The following is a 14,303-nucleotide window of genomic DNA, read 5'->3' on the forward strand; positions in this document are numbered from 1 at the left end:
AATGTTTAGCCTCGTTAAATGTCCACGTGTTCTACGTTCATCATCATGGCTGGGGTGGAAGGGGGGCTTTGGGGTGGTGTTCAGTAACAGGCTCAAAGATACAGATTCAAACAGCCGGGATCTCATATTTAATTAATCTAAGGAACAAAATTGTGTCAACCTCTGGGGGTGGGCCTAACTTGTCATGGCTGGCGATCGGGAACAAGGGTTAACAAACATTAGCAGCGCATTACTGGCCAAAGGATCATGTTATTCATTACATACATTTCACACTGTATTGTATTCTGTGTTCGCTCTTTACAGCGAGCACAGAATACATTGGCATTCTGATACATCAGGTGACCTTGTATAATCAGCTCCTGTCTTTCTCGGAAATCAGTTACCAGTTCAAACATGTAATGCTGAATGAAATTACAGTTCTGATATCAGTAGTGCTATTGTGTGTCAGCCGAGTCAAAGGTGAATGGAGGGAGACATATATCTGTGCATGCTACAGTATTTCAAGTGTTTTTAGTGGTATTACAATTCCAGAGCCTGACTTTACCTGCAACAAAGAAAACGCCAGAAGGGAATAACAGTTTTGCTGAAGCTACTTGTTAAATTGCAGATTAGCGAGAGCCGTAAAGTTGTGATATTACAGAATTCTGTTTGGAAAATTAAATTTGGATGCTCAGTCCCGCTGTGCCTGTTTGTCAGTAAACTCTGTTGCATCCTGCTATTTTTTTTGGACAGTGTGTAAACTGAAAGAAAAAGCTCGCATAGTTTGGAGGTACTCGGTTATTTAATTTGCTTTTTGTGATACAGAGGTACTACATGGTAAGGTTTAAGGTCTGTTTAGCACGATACATAGTTAGAAACAAACCTAAATCATGCATATTAACGGGTAGATTTATGACACTGTTCCCAGGATACTTCCCAGAAAGAGGAACTCATCAAGGGCCTAGCGGCAAAATTCTAATTGCCCCTGCACAGCCTTGTAGAGAACCTTGTGAATAGTTTTGCATTTCAGAGTGTGTCACATTATGTATTAGCTTCTTATTATAACTGACAGAAATGACTCTTGGAAGTGGAATCCATTTGCCCGAATGACTCAGGGAGAGAACATGGCATCCCTCTGCTTGATCATCTGAGATGCCAAAGGACTTGATTTTGCCAGCATTGTATATAATTAAAGAGACTCTTCTTGGTTGACAATTCAAGGGTTGGTACGCTGGAATGTATTCAGAACACCCGAAGCTGCAGCATCATGCGTCTGTGAGACCCAATCGGGATTCTAAGTAGCTTTTTATTCCACTCACCCAAGCAGAAAGAGCACTTGTATTCAGCATTTAATTCAGTAATGCCTGATAACATACAATTTATATATGGCAAGTTAATTAAAATCCATCGAGCAGGTCTGCTTGTGTGTGCTTTAATCTCTTTAAATCAACAAACCATTTACTCTGCTTTAATGTATTCAAGCCACTGGGCAGTCCCCCCTTCTTCACATGTGACTTACTTGACCCTAGTTTTAATGCATGCAAATAAGTGACAGCAATTTTGGAACAATTTTCTCGATGCTGTGATTCAGTTGTCAGTTTTACACGGAAGAAAAACCTTTTCTTATCATAGCGTGCTTCACTGATTCATTCCATTTGAGATGTCGCAGTAATATTAGCCTTTATCTTGATTGCCTTTTTAACATATTACATGATTAGTTTCAATAAATAAGTGTAGTGTCGCACACATGCAAATTTTTATTGTTATCATTTGATACTTAATGGAGAAATAAGTATTTCCAGTGCTCATTGTAAAGCTCATTTATATGCGTGCATCTGTGTGCACATGCATGTGCTCAACTGTGGATTGGATAGCATTTAAATGCAGTGTGTACCGGTATGTGTGTTTATCCTATCCATGCTGCCTCCGGTCCCTAGGGAGTCCCTTGAGGATGCTTCCAGCAGCCAGCGACTGCTGAGTCATTGCACATCTTAGAGTTTAAACTGCAAGAAGGGCCAGGCAGACTGCTGGGTTTGGGAGAGGCTTGCTGTTCTTGGTTTTTACCCAATAACGGCTTATCCAGATGTGCTCTCTAATCCAACTTTCCCCCACTGTCATGGCTGGGCTATTACATTTCTGTAACCATGAGAACCGGCAGTGGAGATGGCCGCAAAAGCCTGTCGAGGGATTGTTATTCATGTGTTCCATAACCTGTGGAGAAAAATAATGTGGCTAAAGTCTACACAGTTCTTGTTGATAGAAAATGTTTGAGTGACTGATGCTGATATTTTTCAAAGGACAAAATGTAATTAGTTCCAGTGAGTGGTTAGTTATGTTGTGTACTGATTTTGCTTTCCCTTTCTCCGTCCTCCCGAGAGATCTTGTCTGTATCGATTGAGGAGATATACTATGCAGCCGAGCCTTGATGCTACTGTAAAGTTCAATTTCATGATACGCTTTGTTACATCATTTCACTTAGTTTTTTGCAGAAATTTAATGCCGGTATAAAGAATATGCAGTATTTTTTTATTTTAATTATTTCATTTTATTTGATTTTATTTTATTATTAATGGTCATTACTGAAATCCTGGTAACTGTAGGCATTGCTTCAGGGCAAAGCCTCATGATACTTTGGTGAAATCTTCTTGTGAAAGTCTCTCCATAGCCTGCAGCACACAAGCAACTAGTAGGAGTTTGTAGTAGGGGTTTGTGTTGTCTCCACACACTCCTGAAATCGCTGGATTCACTCTGATTTTAAATCTTTTATTAAATGAAACTTGCCTTGAGGGGGTGTCTGAGTGAAATCAAAATTATATGCCAGTAGTACTAATAATAATTCGAATAAAGTTTTCCTTTTAAAATAGAAGAGTTCAACACAAGTGAGCAGTCCTGATGCCAGATGCCACTGCTTTTGAGCTTAAGAGAGGTTTTCATTATATACATTTATTTTTGGGACGGGGGTAAAAAAGAAAGTTGTGTCACGCAGCTGTGTTAAATAACTCACTGAAATGTGGACTTGCTGAATTCCAATAAATTATGTATGAATGATTTGAGTATATTATAGCAACTTAAGTAAATTAGCTTATTTTTATGGATTAGTCTTGCATTGAAAACAGTTACATTTGAGGAGATGGATGGATGGATTGATGAAAAGAGCAAACTAAAATTAAGTAAGACGGTTGCGTGGAGCACAAAACTCTTTATTTCCTTGGATCTGTACTCCACACTGTTCTCAGTTTAGTTACGGTTCCCCCGCTGCTCCGCACAGAAAGCAACCCACCCAGTCCTCTACAGATTCAGTCACACACTCTGCACTGCTCTGCCTCAGTATCCCATCACCACCCTGTTTAGTCCTACAGTAATTAATGGTCTTATATCAAACCACAGTTCCCTGTTTCATAACCAAAACCAACAAAATTTTTAAGGGCAAAAAATATGCACTTCAGATTTTGGAGCTAGAGCATCTCACTGAAATAAGACACTAGTCCATACTTCTTCTTTGAGCCAACAATAAGGTGTATTACTGCCAAGTACTAGTAATAGTACCACCCTCCAAAATGCTATCTGCAGTATGGGGAGTTCCCATCCTAGAAAGCAGCACTAATATACACACCCAAATACTAAACATTTCATTTTTAGGTTCTGTTTACAATTTTTCTCTTCTTTAAAATAACCCAGAAGTGCTGCTGTGCCACCACTAACAACCCCTTGCAACAGAATACCTAAACTTAGCTCCCACACACCCCTGTTTATATATTTTACTTTTAGGATTTCTCTACCTCTCCTATATCCATTACTTTTTAGTAACACATGCTCTGTGCTTTTTTCCCTTTCTATATGGTATACATGGTCCGATATTCTCTTTTCACGGGTAGTTGAATTTAATCACGTATGACCTGTTCTTAACTGAGAAAATATGACTTCTTCCATTCTGTATATTTAATCACAGTACATGTAAATACCCATTTAACAGAGCTGTGACCTTACACAGCGTATGGGCTCCGATCAAATACGGCAGCGTGAAATCGCTGTGACATCACGTGAACTATGAACAGAATGGACTTTACTTTCAATTGTTGAATTGACTCAATAAAAAGCCATTAAGTTGACTTGCCAGAACACAGTATTTTGCTGAAATAACACAACTGACTCAATTATAAAAAAAACAAAAACAAAAAAAACAACCTTATTTGTGCAGTATCCAATTAAAGAGGATTCTTTTAAACCAACAACAGTGAGATTTTATTTGTTTTTGAGTGCAGTGTACAGGAAATTTCATTAAAACAGAATGAACTTAATGAGCATTCAAAGTTCATTTTTTAAAGAAGAGGAATATTCTGATCTTATACTAAAGCATCCCCCCCCCCCAGTTTTTCTTCCCTTTCCTATGATCTTTATCACAACAACACACTTTAGAGGCTGCTCCACAAACTAGTGATTTGAGGTAGCATGCAAAAATAAGGCCTGAATATGAGCAGTGGTCGTGTTTTTTAAGTCTTTTCTTTTTTTATTCTGATCATAACATGAGTCAGTGATCAGCATTTATACCTTCAAAGCACATAATCTGCTGAGCTGATCATGCGTTTAGCTTGGGTAAGTGCAGCATTTATTGATGGTGAGTTGGCAGATAAAATGTGGTCAGTCTGTTATCTAGATTCACTCTGCTCCTGCATTCTTATGATGTTTTTGCTTTAGATGTTGTTACTGACATCCACTGATGATCCATACATGCAGTCATAGTTAGCGTTAGTAAGTGTTATAAAAAACTGTGAAACAAAACTCACACAGTATTCTCCAACTCCTTGGTGACAATGATTTTGTTCCCTTGCTACCTGGTTTTAGATGCATGTTGAAGGGTTCAAGACTGAAGAAACCTTGAACTGTTGAAAGATTGAGGTTAAGAGCTCCAGGGCTATACTCAGTTACTGAATCTTTGAACATAGCATGACTGAGTGTGAGGGACAGGTGTTCCTCGTAGAAACGTCACAGCCCCAAAAGGCTGAGGAGCTTTGAAAAGCAAATCTCTCACAGTTTTGAACTTGAGCGCGGAGTACATCAACCTGTCCCCTATCCACGCATTGAAAGGCCTTTTGTTCGCTTCTATTCACTGTCATTATTCTTGTGCCCAAGCCGCAATTCCATTGCATAAAGAAGCACCTACACTTGAGGGTGATTGTAAAATGTATGTGTTACAGAGACGCAGCCCTAACAATAGTCCACTTTCTTTTGTTAAATCCAGTGCTGTTTTTTTTTTTTTTTTCTTTGGGGGGGGGGGGGGGGGGGGGGGGGGGGGTTGTTTTTTAATTTGACATACGTGAAGTAAAATCCAGGATTTGGTGAAGTGAGAAGCTGAAAAAATCTAAATGAAATAATTTGAAACGTCACAGAAAATAAGGAAGCACATTACAAATGTACGCTCTGCATAGAGATAGCTGCCAATGGCCACACCTCCCTGAATCATATGAGAAAATGTCTTTGATGCACACTCCACATTTAAGATGTGTTTTAACTTTGAACTGAAAAAAATTGGAGCCTGTGGGGTGAAGTGACATCAGCCTTTCATTTGGACACGGTTTTTCTGTATTACACGGCTGGACTCATAGCGCTTGCTTACAACATTACGGGAGTATTTTTTTGTTTTATTGATAAGTTTGTATTATGAATGTGAGAGAAAGTATAATATTTACCCACACGCATATGTGCAAGTCAAAGACACATTTTGGAGGCAGAAAAAACAGTCTGATTATATTTTATTTATTTCTTTTAAAAAAAATATAGACAGTGATCTTGTTTACATCTTGTTTGTTTTTATTCATGCTATTTAGCTGTTGTTGTGGGATGAAAATAATTGTTCTATGGGAAAGCTTATATTCTGATATGTGTAAGAAAACACTTTAAGAGTGGGTTCTTATTGGCTAATTAAAAAGAATTGAGATAGAAAAAGTAAGGCTATGATAAACTATTGATACAGACTGTGATTGTTTCTCTCTAACAGATATCTTTTTTGCTCAGCAATGAAACCAGTGACATATTTATAGAATATTATTTTTCAAATACCCTTAGGAACAATTACACTGTCCTATTGTAGTTTATTAGCTGTATCGGTTTTCCTGCAGACACAACAGAATCGTTGTCAAACAATGGTATTTTGAGGCATCATTGACTTTTGGCATCTGTGATAGAGGCTGTGATCCTTTGCTGTAGAGGAGAGTTTTTGCCGTAATGCTGGGATCTGTAATTTGACTGCAACCACATCGAGCACAACATGGAAGCTTGTTCTGAAATGGTCACGGGCATCGCAGCAGCAGAATATCAGGCGAAATGATGCTTCAAAGAAATCACTAGTGGTTTCCTAGCTCACAGCAGCCACCAGTATTTCTTATGAACTTATTTATTTGTTTACTTTTTTGGCAGAGTTTCTCCTCAGATCATGGATTAGTAGAGATATTTGCTGGCTCATTTGCAGGCTAATTTGGTGGGTTTTATAGGCCCTTGTGGACAGTTTTGAGCTGTTATCTGTGGGGTTGCTTATCCACTCCCTGCCAGTGCCTCTGACAGTCTAAACCAACATCACATCAGGGCCCACCACTGAGACTCAGGGGCCTCAAAGCACGACATGGAGGAGGATGAGCCCTCCTCTTTGGAGGATTATCCAAACCTAGTGTTACAATTGCTGTCCCTCTTTTAGCAATATCCATTTAATGTAGAGTCCTATTTTATATGCTTGTGTTATTTTCAGAGAACAGTCATTCTTAAAATGGAATATAAGCTGCAATGCACTGATTTAATATTCTGAATCTTTTTCCGTGCATGAGTAATAGTTACTATCCAGATTCAAGGATCCTATATTAAATACAGTTATATCTATCTATATATCATATAAATATGTAACATACCATTAAAACAAAACATCTACAAATCTCTTGTATCTGATGCTTTTTATGTTTTTCTTTTCTAGAAGCCTTGCAGTAAAATTCCAGATAGCTCTGAATGATCGGTTATCGTTGCGAAAGCAATTAGGGGTTGTTATTGAGGTTGAGGAAGCAGAGATCATAATGTGCTGTTGCCCCAGTCTCAGATAAAAAAAAAAATTAAATGTTCATGCTGAGAATTTTCTCATTAGCAGTCACCTCTGATATGTATGGTCTCTGACACAAATTCAGCTATGGAACTTTTAGTCCTACTTGATCTAACATTTATCAGTAAACACCAGCTATGGAAATTGAATATGTAAATATATTTCTGTCACTTCATCATCCAAAGGTAGAAAACACTTTCTTATATTTAAGATGCAAAATCAAATCATGTTTTTTTTTTATTGAACTCTCATGCATATTTCATCGTATATGTATAAAAGTACACAAGAAAAGAGCCGAAAGTTTCAGTGGATGCGGATGAAACGTGTCTATTTAATTTGTGTTTCTTTTATAAGTCTTAACCTGGAATGATGTGAGTTCAGATGGTCCTTTGTGAGCATAATTATTTGTCAATACAGAGTGATTCAAAATAAGATTAGCATGCTTAAATATAAGATTATTTTCACACACATAAAGACTCATTGCGCTGGACAGCTCATGTTCTTTCTGGATTATTTATCTCTCATTGAAAATAGCTTGGCACAGTGAAAATTTCACAGCCTGTGATTTTTGAAGAAAATAGTTTGGGATATAAGCTTTACAGTTTTTTTTTCTTCTGCCTTCAGAGGTTTCCCAAAAGTACTGCTGTCACACTGGAAACGCCAGTCTTATCGCAACTGTATGAATTGCCAGCTTCTGCAGTAGGTCACACCAGAGCTGCAATCTATCTGTCTGTCTTGCAGTGGGTGAATTACCAAATTCTGGCATAGATGCACTTTTAGAGGATTTAAACTGGTTTCTTACTAGCTAAGCTCTGTCTGTTGTTTACAGTAGGTTGGAAGTGTAACGCCTTTACCATTTTGTTCCGTGGGAAGTGTAGTTCAGATGCATTTTCCCATTTAGCTTAGGTATGGATGGCAACCTGAGGCAGTATGTTTTCAAAATGTCAAGTTGAACAACTTAATCAGGTACTAGAAAATAAATTGACTTCTGTCAGTCAGCTGCCTGATAAACAGCCACTATAAAAATGTATACACTACACTAGTTATGTGACTCTATAGCATACAACAGTTGCATGGCTGCGATAATATTACGTTCGCTTTTGCAAAAGTGAAGTGGAAAAGCGAGGACAAAAAAGAATATTTTGATTTTCCTAACATTGTTATAATGTTAAGTCGAGTCTTGTGTGCCCCTTTTGTCATTTGCTAAAAGACAGTGAGAGGCAGGAAAGGTTTTTCTATAAGTTTGTTGTGGTGAGCTCAGCCTGCTTTGTTGGGGTCTGCTGGGGGAACTGTGTCGGAGCTGGTGACACTAACAGATGGATAATCTGATCAAGAAAGCTGGCTCTGTGATTGGCTACAAATTGGACATATTTGAAGATTTGTGGTCGAGAGGAGGTCACTGAAATAAATAAATACCAATTTATAATACTGACCACACTGTTCACCGTTTACTGGACTGGCAACGGCGGACTTTCTCTGACAGACTGTTTCAGCTCTACTGCCACAATATTCACACAGCAAAAATATTCCCTAATCTCAGATAAATAAAGCTTTATTGTACCTTTTCTTATCACATAGTAGACTTCTAGACGTTCTGCTTTCTTCACACTGTACACATCCAAGAAAAGTATAGAAGTAAGATAGAACCGTAAATGTCTCATTTTATTCTAGAAAGTGACAGCTTCATGAATAATATTACAACCTGTAACAGCCAGAATGCAGTAAACAAAGGACTGAAAAAAGATTAGGCTTATGGCTCATATTTATCCATTAAATATTTATTGGACTCCATTCTTATCCTGCAGTTTAGCTCAGAACATCCTTTATGTAACAGACTGTATGTTTAATATGAACTAAAATGTCTCAAGGTAGCATTACTGAGGTAACGTTATACTAGCGCTGTGCAATTAATCCAGTTTCATTTTCAATTAGGATTTTATCTTCCAACAATTATGAGAACAAGATAACTGGGATAAAGCAATTATTGTTTTTACTGTATGTTCATTCTCCCTAAGTGTTTCACCTGTTTCTAAAAAGCAAACAAAAAAAAAAAGCTAATAAAAAAAAACAAAAACAAAGCTGAGACGTTAAAGTCATAAAATTCTTCCATTAATGAACCTTTGGAAGGTTCATTAATGGCTGCTTTCAGCTGCCTGACTGTTGTTGGCTTGCTGCAAGTCCTCGGCTGGCTGGGCCTGGACCACATCCCCCATTGCAGGAATTCTACTGTAGATGCTGTTGGATGGTTGTGGGCCACCAGGGACCCTTCCAAGATTGGCTATACCGTCGACCAGTTTGTGCTTCCATCCCCCTCCTTTTCTCCAGTTTTTCATTATTAATTAATTCATTTTTTCCCAGTGTTTTGCTTGAGGCAATCCCTTATAAAAAGGCCCATTTTTTAAAGTCCATTTAACATTTGTCTGTAATTGGTAGTTATTCACCATAATTGTTGGTAAACAAACTGTTCAATGTTGTCTTATTTTAATTCTTAAATGATTCTTTTTAACCCTTACAAACGTGTCCAAACGTAAAACGAAAAATTGTACGCAAAGGACTCAATGTTCAACAATAGAATATATAAAATATTGGAAATTCTTATAATTTTTTGCTACTAGATTGACGAATTATTTAAAAATGATCATGATGTTTGTGCTGTTGTCCAAGTCCACTTGCTTTTCATCACCTTTGAAGAAATTTGCAATAAAAATAGTTTTCCTTGCTGTGAACAATTGTTCCTTAGAAAAGGTGTTTTCTGCTTGCACAAAATATCTTTTGCTTTTTACATTCTTGCAACCAAGTATTGTTAACCACATACTTGGATGAATTATAAGAAGTACTTAGATGGTTGGAATATACTTATATAAGGTCGAAATTGTTTTCAAATTCAAAATACATTTATGCCCACATTTCTTTACTCTTTGTTTAACTTCTTGTGGTATAAACTAATCTTACTGACCATGTTGCTGACTCTTAGTGGCTTAACTTTTATCATGCTATGAATTATATAAGCACTTACAAACATAAGCCGCTTGACAGCATGTATTTTAGATAGCCTTTTGAACTGTCTTGCACTCAGTGGGAGCTGAACACACACACAAATCAATTCTTCAACACTGACAAAGTGTCTGAAATGAAAAACAGTGGGCTTTTATGTAAGCTATCTGGAGAGCATGATGAGAGGAGGATATCAGTTTTAACAGAGGTGTACTCAGCATGAAAGCAGGCGTGTTACTCCGATGGCTATATACAACATCTGGTGAAATCGTATAAAATGTGTCTCTCTCAGTAAAGAATTTTACTGTATTATACAGTTTGGATTCCAGGAGAAAATTTGGAAGATGTAAAGGTTTTCAGTTTTTTGAGGCCGTGTTTAAGCTCTTTATTGTCTTTTATTAGGAATGTAGCTTTTTCTTAAGGGTATACTTTAGAATTTTATTAGGCAAGCCCTAGAATGCACTGAGGAATGGCAGGATGGGGATGGTGTTATCTTTGTTCAGCAAGGCCTGAGGCAAGCCACATGTAGCCCTAATGAGTCGCTTACAATTTCAGGCTCTGCTTGCTCTCAAACACCAAAAGTAAACTTTTGTCTTTTTTCCCCCTCACTATTCGGGGACCTTAAGAGGATTGTGGGATCATTATTTATTCATGCCATTGTGTTTATTCACCAGCCTCTTTGTGCGATGGAAGAGGGAATGGAGCAGCTTGTGCAGACGAAGTAAAAGCTGATAATTATCCACTATTAGTATTGTTTTTTCAGCCATGGTTTAAGTCGGCTCAGTTGATGATCGAGCTATGATAGAGGCCGCGAAACATCCATTTAAAGCAGATTACCATGTGCACAACTTTGAAGTTTGGAATCCTCTGCTGAGGATTCTCCAAATGGGCGTGATGCGTTTATAAGCCTGTCTTTACTGCACTTTTTCTGTGCAGTTAGAGAAGATGTCTTGTCACAGTGTCACTTGCGAACAGATGTGTCGACCAGGAGATCCTTGAAAACAGCCATCACAGGCCTGCAGGATGTCGTTAACAGTGAGAGGTGAGGAGATTGGAACCTTTACTTTTCATCCTAGAACAAAGAAAACCCTGGGGATGCTTAAATGGGGCTGTATGGAGGGATTTAGCAATGTCAGATTGCCTCAAAAGTAGCACTGATTCAAAAGACCAGCAAAGTAAATTGTAAAAAAAAAGGGGGGGGAAATGGGATTGGGCCTAAAGACCAAGGAGTCTTGAAAACGTTTGCTCAGTTAAAAAACGCAACAACAAAAAACGGTGCATCAGCTTAGCTGTCTCAGCATGTTCAGTTGGCCTGCACACTGTGTTCTCCGTTTATTCTAGGTGTCAAAACATTTCTTAAGGGTAACACAAAAAGGTTGCTACCCTTGAATCAGCGGGATTTAGGGTTTCCCTTCGAACAGAAAAAAGTCTCCTCAGTTGATTTCAGTTTTAAATACAGAGTCTGATTCATTTCTCTGTTTGTCACAGAAAAGTAAGAACAGATGGTGTCTTTCAGCTGGATAGCGGGGCACACAAGTTTTCTTCTTTTCCTTCCAGCACAGAAAAATAGAGTGGACTGGATGCAAGAGAGTGGCAGCAGCCAAGCAGGGATGTGGGTAGAGGATGACTGGGGAGAGAGTCTGTGGTTCTAACCCAGAAAGGAAATGCCATCTCTAATCTAAGCCACTCTGGCCTCCTGTTCATCTTCCTAGGTGATACCCTGGAATGCATCTGTCTTTTCTGCTGTCTGCTAATGCTGCTGATTTTTTTTTTTTATCTTAGGCTACGTCCACACGTACCCGGGTATTTTTGAAAACGCAGATTTTTCTATGCGTTTGCACCTTTCGTCCACACGTAAACGGCGTTTTTGGTCACTGAAAACAGAGATTTTTTAAGAGATTTTTGAAAACTCCGTTTTTGCATTTACGTGTGGACGAGAAAAACGGAGAAAACGCAGAAAACGCAGCATCAAAGGTGTGCGCATTTTTTGACGTCACACTGTGCGCCACGTTATTGTTTCGGTGAAATGAATTTCTACAATACTATTACAATACTGTTACTGTTAATTGTACTCTCTGCAGTGTTTAAATGCTTACATATACACACACAGTTACTGTCCCTCCATACATACGACTCGTTAGTTAGAGATTCTCCTCTTTCCCCATGCGGATGAATAGATTAAAACTGCCTAAGATGTTAAATTAATCTTAGGCCCATTTCCTGTGAATATACTAATGAAAATTACCCATTTGATCTAAATCACTAACTATTTCTAGCATTTTACTGCTATTACTACAATATTTGCATTAATGATCGATGATGAGATTTTTTCTCTTGTTTTCTGGATTTATTCTTTTCATCCATTTATAATTCAGCATTTGTCTCTTTAAGAGCATACAGTTGTTGTAAGTAATGGGTGCTTTGCTTAAAGTGCTGATAGAAGTGTAGTGGGAAAGTCTTAAATGGAATTGTTTCTTCTGTGGGCATACTGTTTTATTACAAGACAGTATAATTTCCATTTGCTCAGTAATGGTTAGCCCCGTCTATAAAGAAAAAAGACATTTATGTGTTTTTACAGTTTGTTTTCAATCATACATTTGGTTCACTCTCGTTATTATGATATTGATTCCTCACAGGTAAATGGCACCATCAGAGAGATATTTATCAATTTTTCAATGCTGGTTCATAAAAGCTTGTTTCCCACTTCCTCTGCAAGCGAGGCTATGGTTCTATTGTGGAGTTGGGGTAAGGAGGAGGACTTGATGTCACATAGAATTGCACCAAATCAATTAGCAAAGTCTTGTTTTGAGTATTGCAAAGTAGCTTGATGATCTCTGTAGTATCACAGTTAAAAAAATATACCACATATGTTTACAATACGGTTTATCACTTGTTTTCTGTGAGTTACTTTTATGACTCTGTCCCCTTAAGCTGCAAATTTGCTTTTGTTTACATTTCTTTTCTTTCTCTTTTTTCTTTTCCTAAAGTGAGATCACTTTTCAAGTGTTAATTTTATCAAAAGGCTAGCTGTTGCTTGCAGCAGTATCATAGAACACAATTATGTCAATTTGGGAATTCTAATAATAATGCACAAGAGAAAATTAAGCTGCCTTGTTGGCCGTATTGCCTGTAGAACTGCGATTAGTTAAATTACCAGAGCACACATACAACCCCTATGAGTATTCAAGATACATCTTGTAGTCTTGTAATCTAATCCTGATAACTTTTTACATGCCTTATTACAAAATCTGTTGTTTCCATTGATCTTATCCTCACAAATATTTGTCAGAAGAAAATGTAAAATGTTTATATTCAGCAAAAATTACGGATAATATGGTTATTAAAAGATTATATACATTTTTAGAAATACAAAAATGAGAAAATAAATTTTTGTAACTGCGTTGGTTTTTAAACATTGCTTTTTGTTGATCTTTTGTAACATTTCCACCTGCTTTTGCGTGTATTTTTACTAAGCAATATCAACAATTAACATGGTCTGTGATACATTTTGAGGATATGCAAATTAAAGGTTTACGGGACAAAATGCAATTTAATATAAAAGAAATGTGGTTAGTAATAGATAAAGTCTTGAGTGTGTTGCAGAGGTTCATCATGCTACAGTGCAGAGACCACTACAGGATTTTACATTATTTAGTCACAAAGACGCTGAATCTCTGAGATTGTCAGTGACACAATATTAACACCACATTTTCATATTCTCGAAATTCATTATAAAGTAAAATATGTGATATAGTTCATGAGAATACATTTGATAACACCCAAGTAGAAAAAAAGAATCAGACTTCCTTATTAATGGAGTTGTCTCTTTATCAGTCTTTTTAAAGACCTTGTGTCACACAACATTCCCCGGACAACTTAATCCTAAAAGGTTAACACAGTAAATATGGCCACTCGGGCTTTAACCAACAAGACGTTATGAGGGGGGGAAAACTTGGAAAGCTGAAAAGGGAATTGCAGATGCTCAGGTAATTTAAAGGCTATTAACTATCCAATTAAAGCACCTTGGTGGCCAAAGCACCTTGTAGGCAAATAAAACTCAATTAATAGACCATTATTTGTATTTGGTTTGGCATAATAGGCTTATTTATAAAGCCAGCTGTTTTCCTTTGAAGAGAATATATCCTTAATGCTTCTCAGCAAACTCACAACAGCCACTGTTGTATTAATTTGTTTTGATAGCTTAGTTTGAAAAGCACAAACACTTGTGGGTCATTTTTTTTTCTAGAAGTAA

At 37.4% G+C, this 14,303-nt stretch overlaps 1 protein-coding gene across 11 annotated transcripts in view; it reads left to right on the top strand.

Annotated features, from left to right (window-relative positions):
• Window positions 1-14,303, top strand: part of tenm4 (teneurin transmembrane protein 4) — a 149,061-nt gene that overhangs the window by 36,296 nt on the left and 98,462 nt on the right. The gene's annotated exons all lie outside the window — the stretch shown is intronic.

Source organism: Neolamprologus brichardi, chromosome 14 (assembly GCF_056152115.1).
Source record: "Neolamprologus brichardi isolate AB-2024 chromosome 14, ASM5615211v1, whole genome shotgun sequence".
Classification (NCBI taxonomy): domain Eukaryota; kingdom Metazoa; phylum Chordata; class Actinopteri; order Cichliformes; family Cichlidae; genus Neolamprologus; species Neolamprologus brichardi.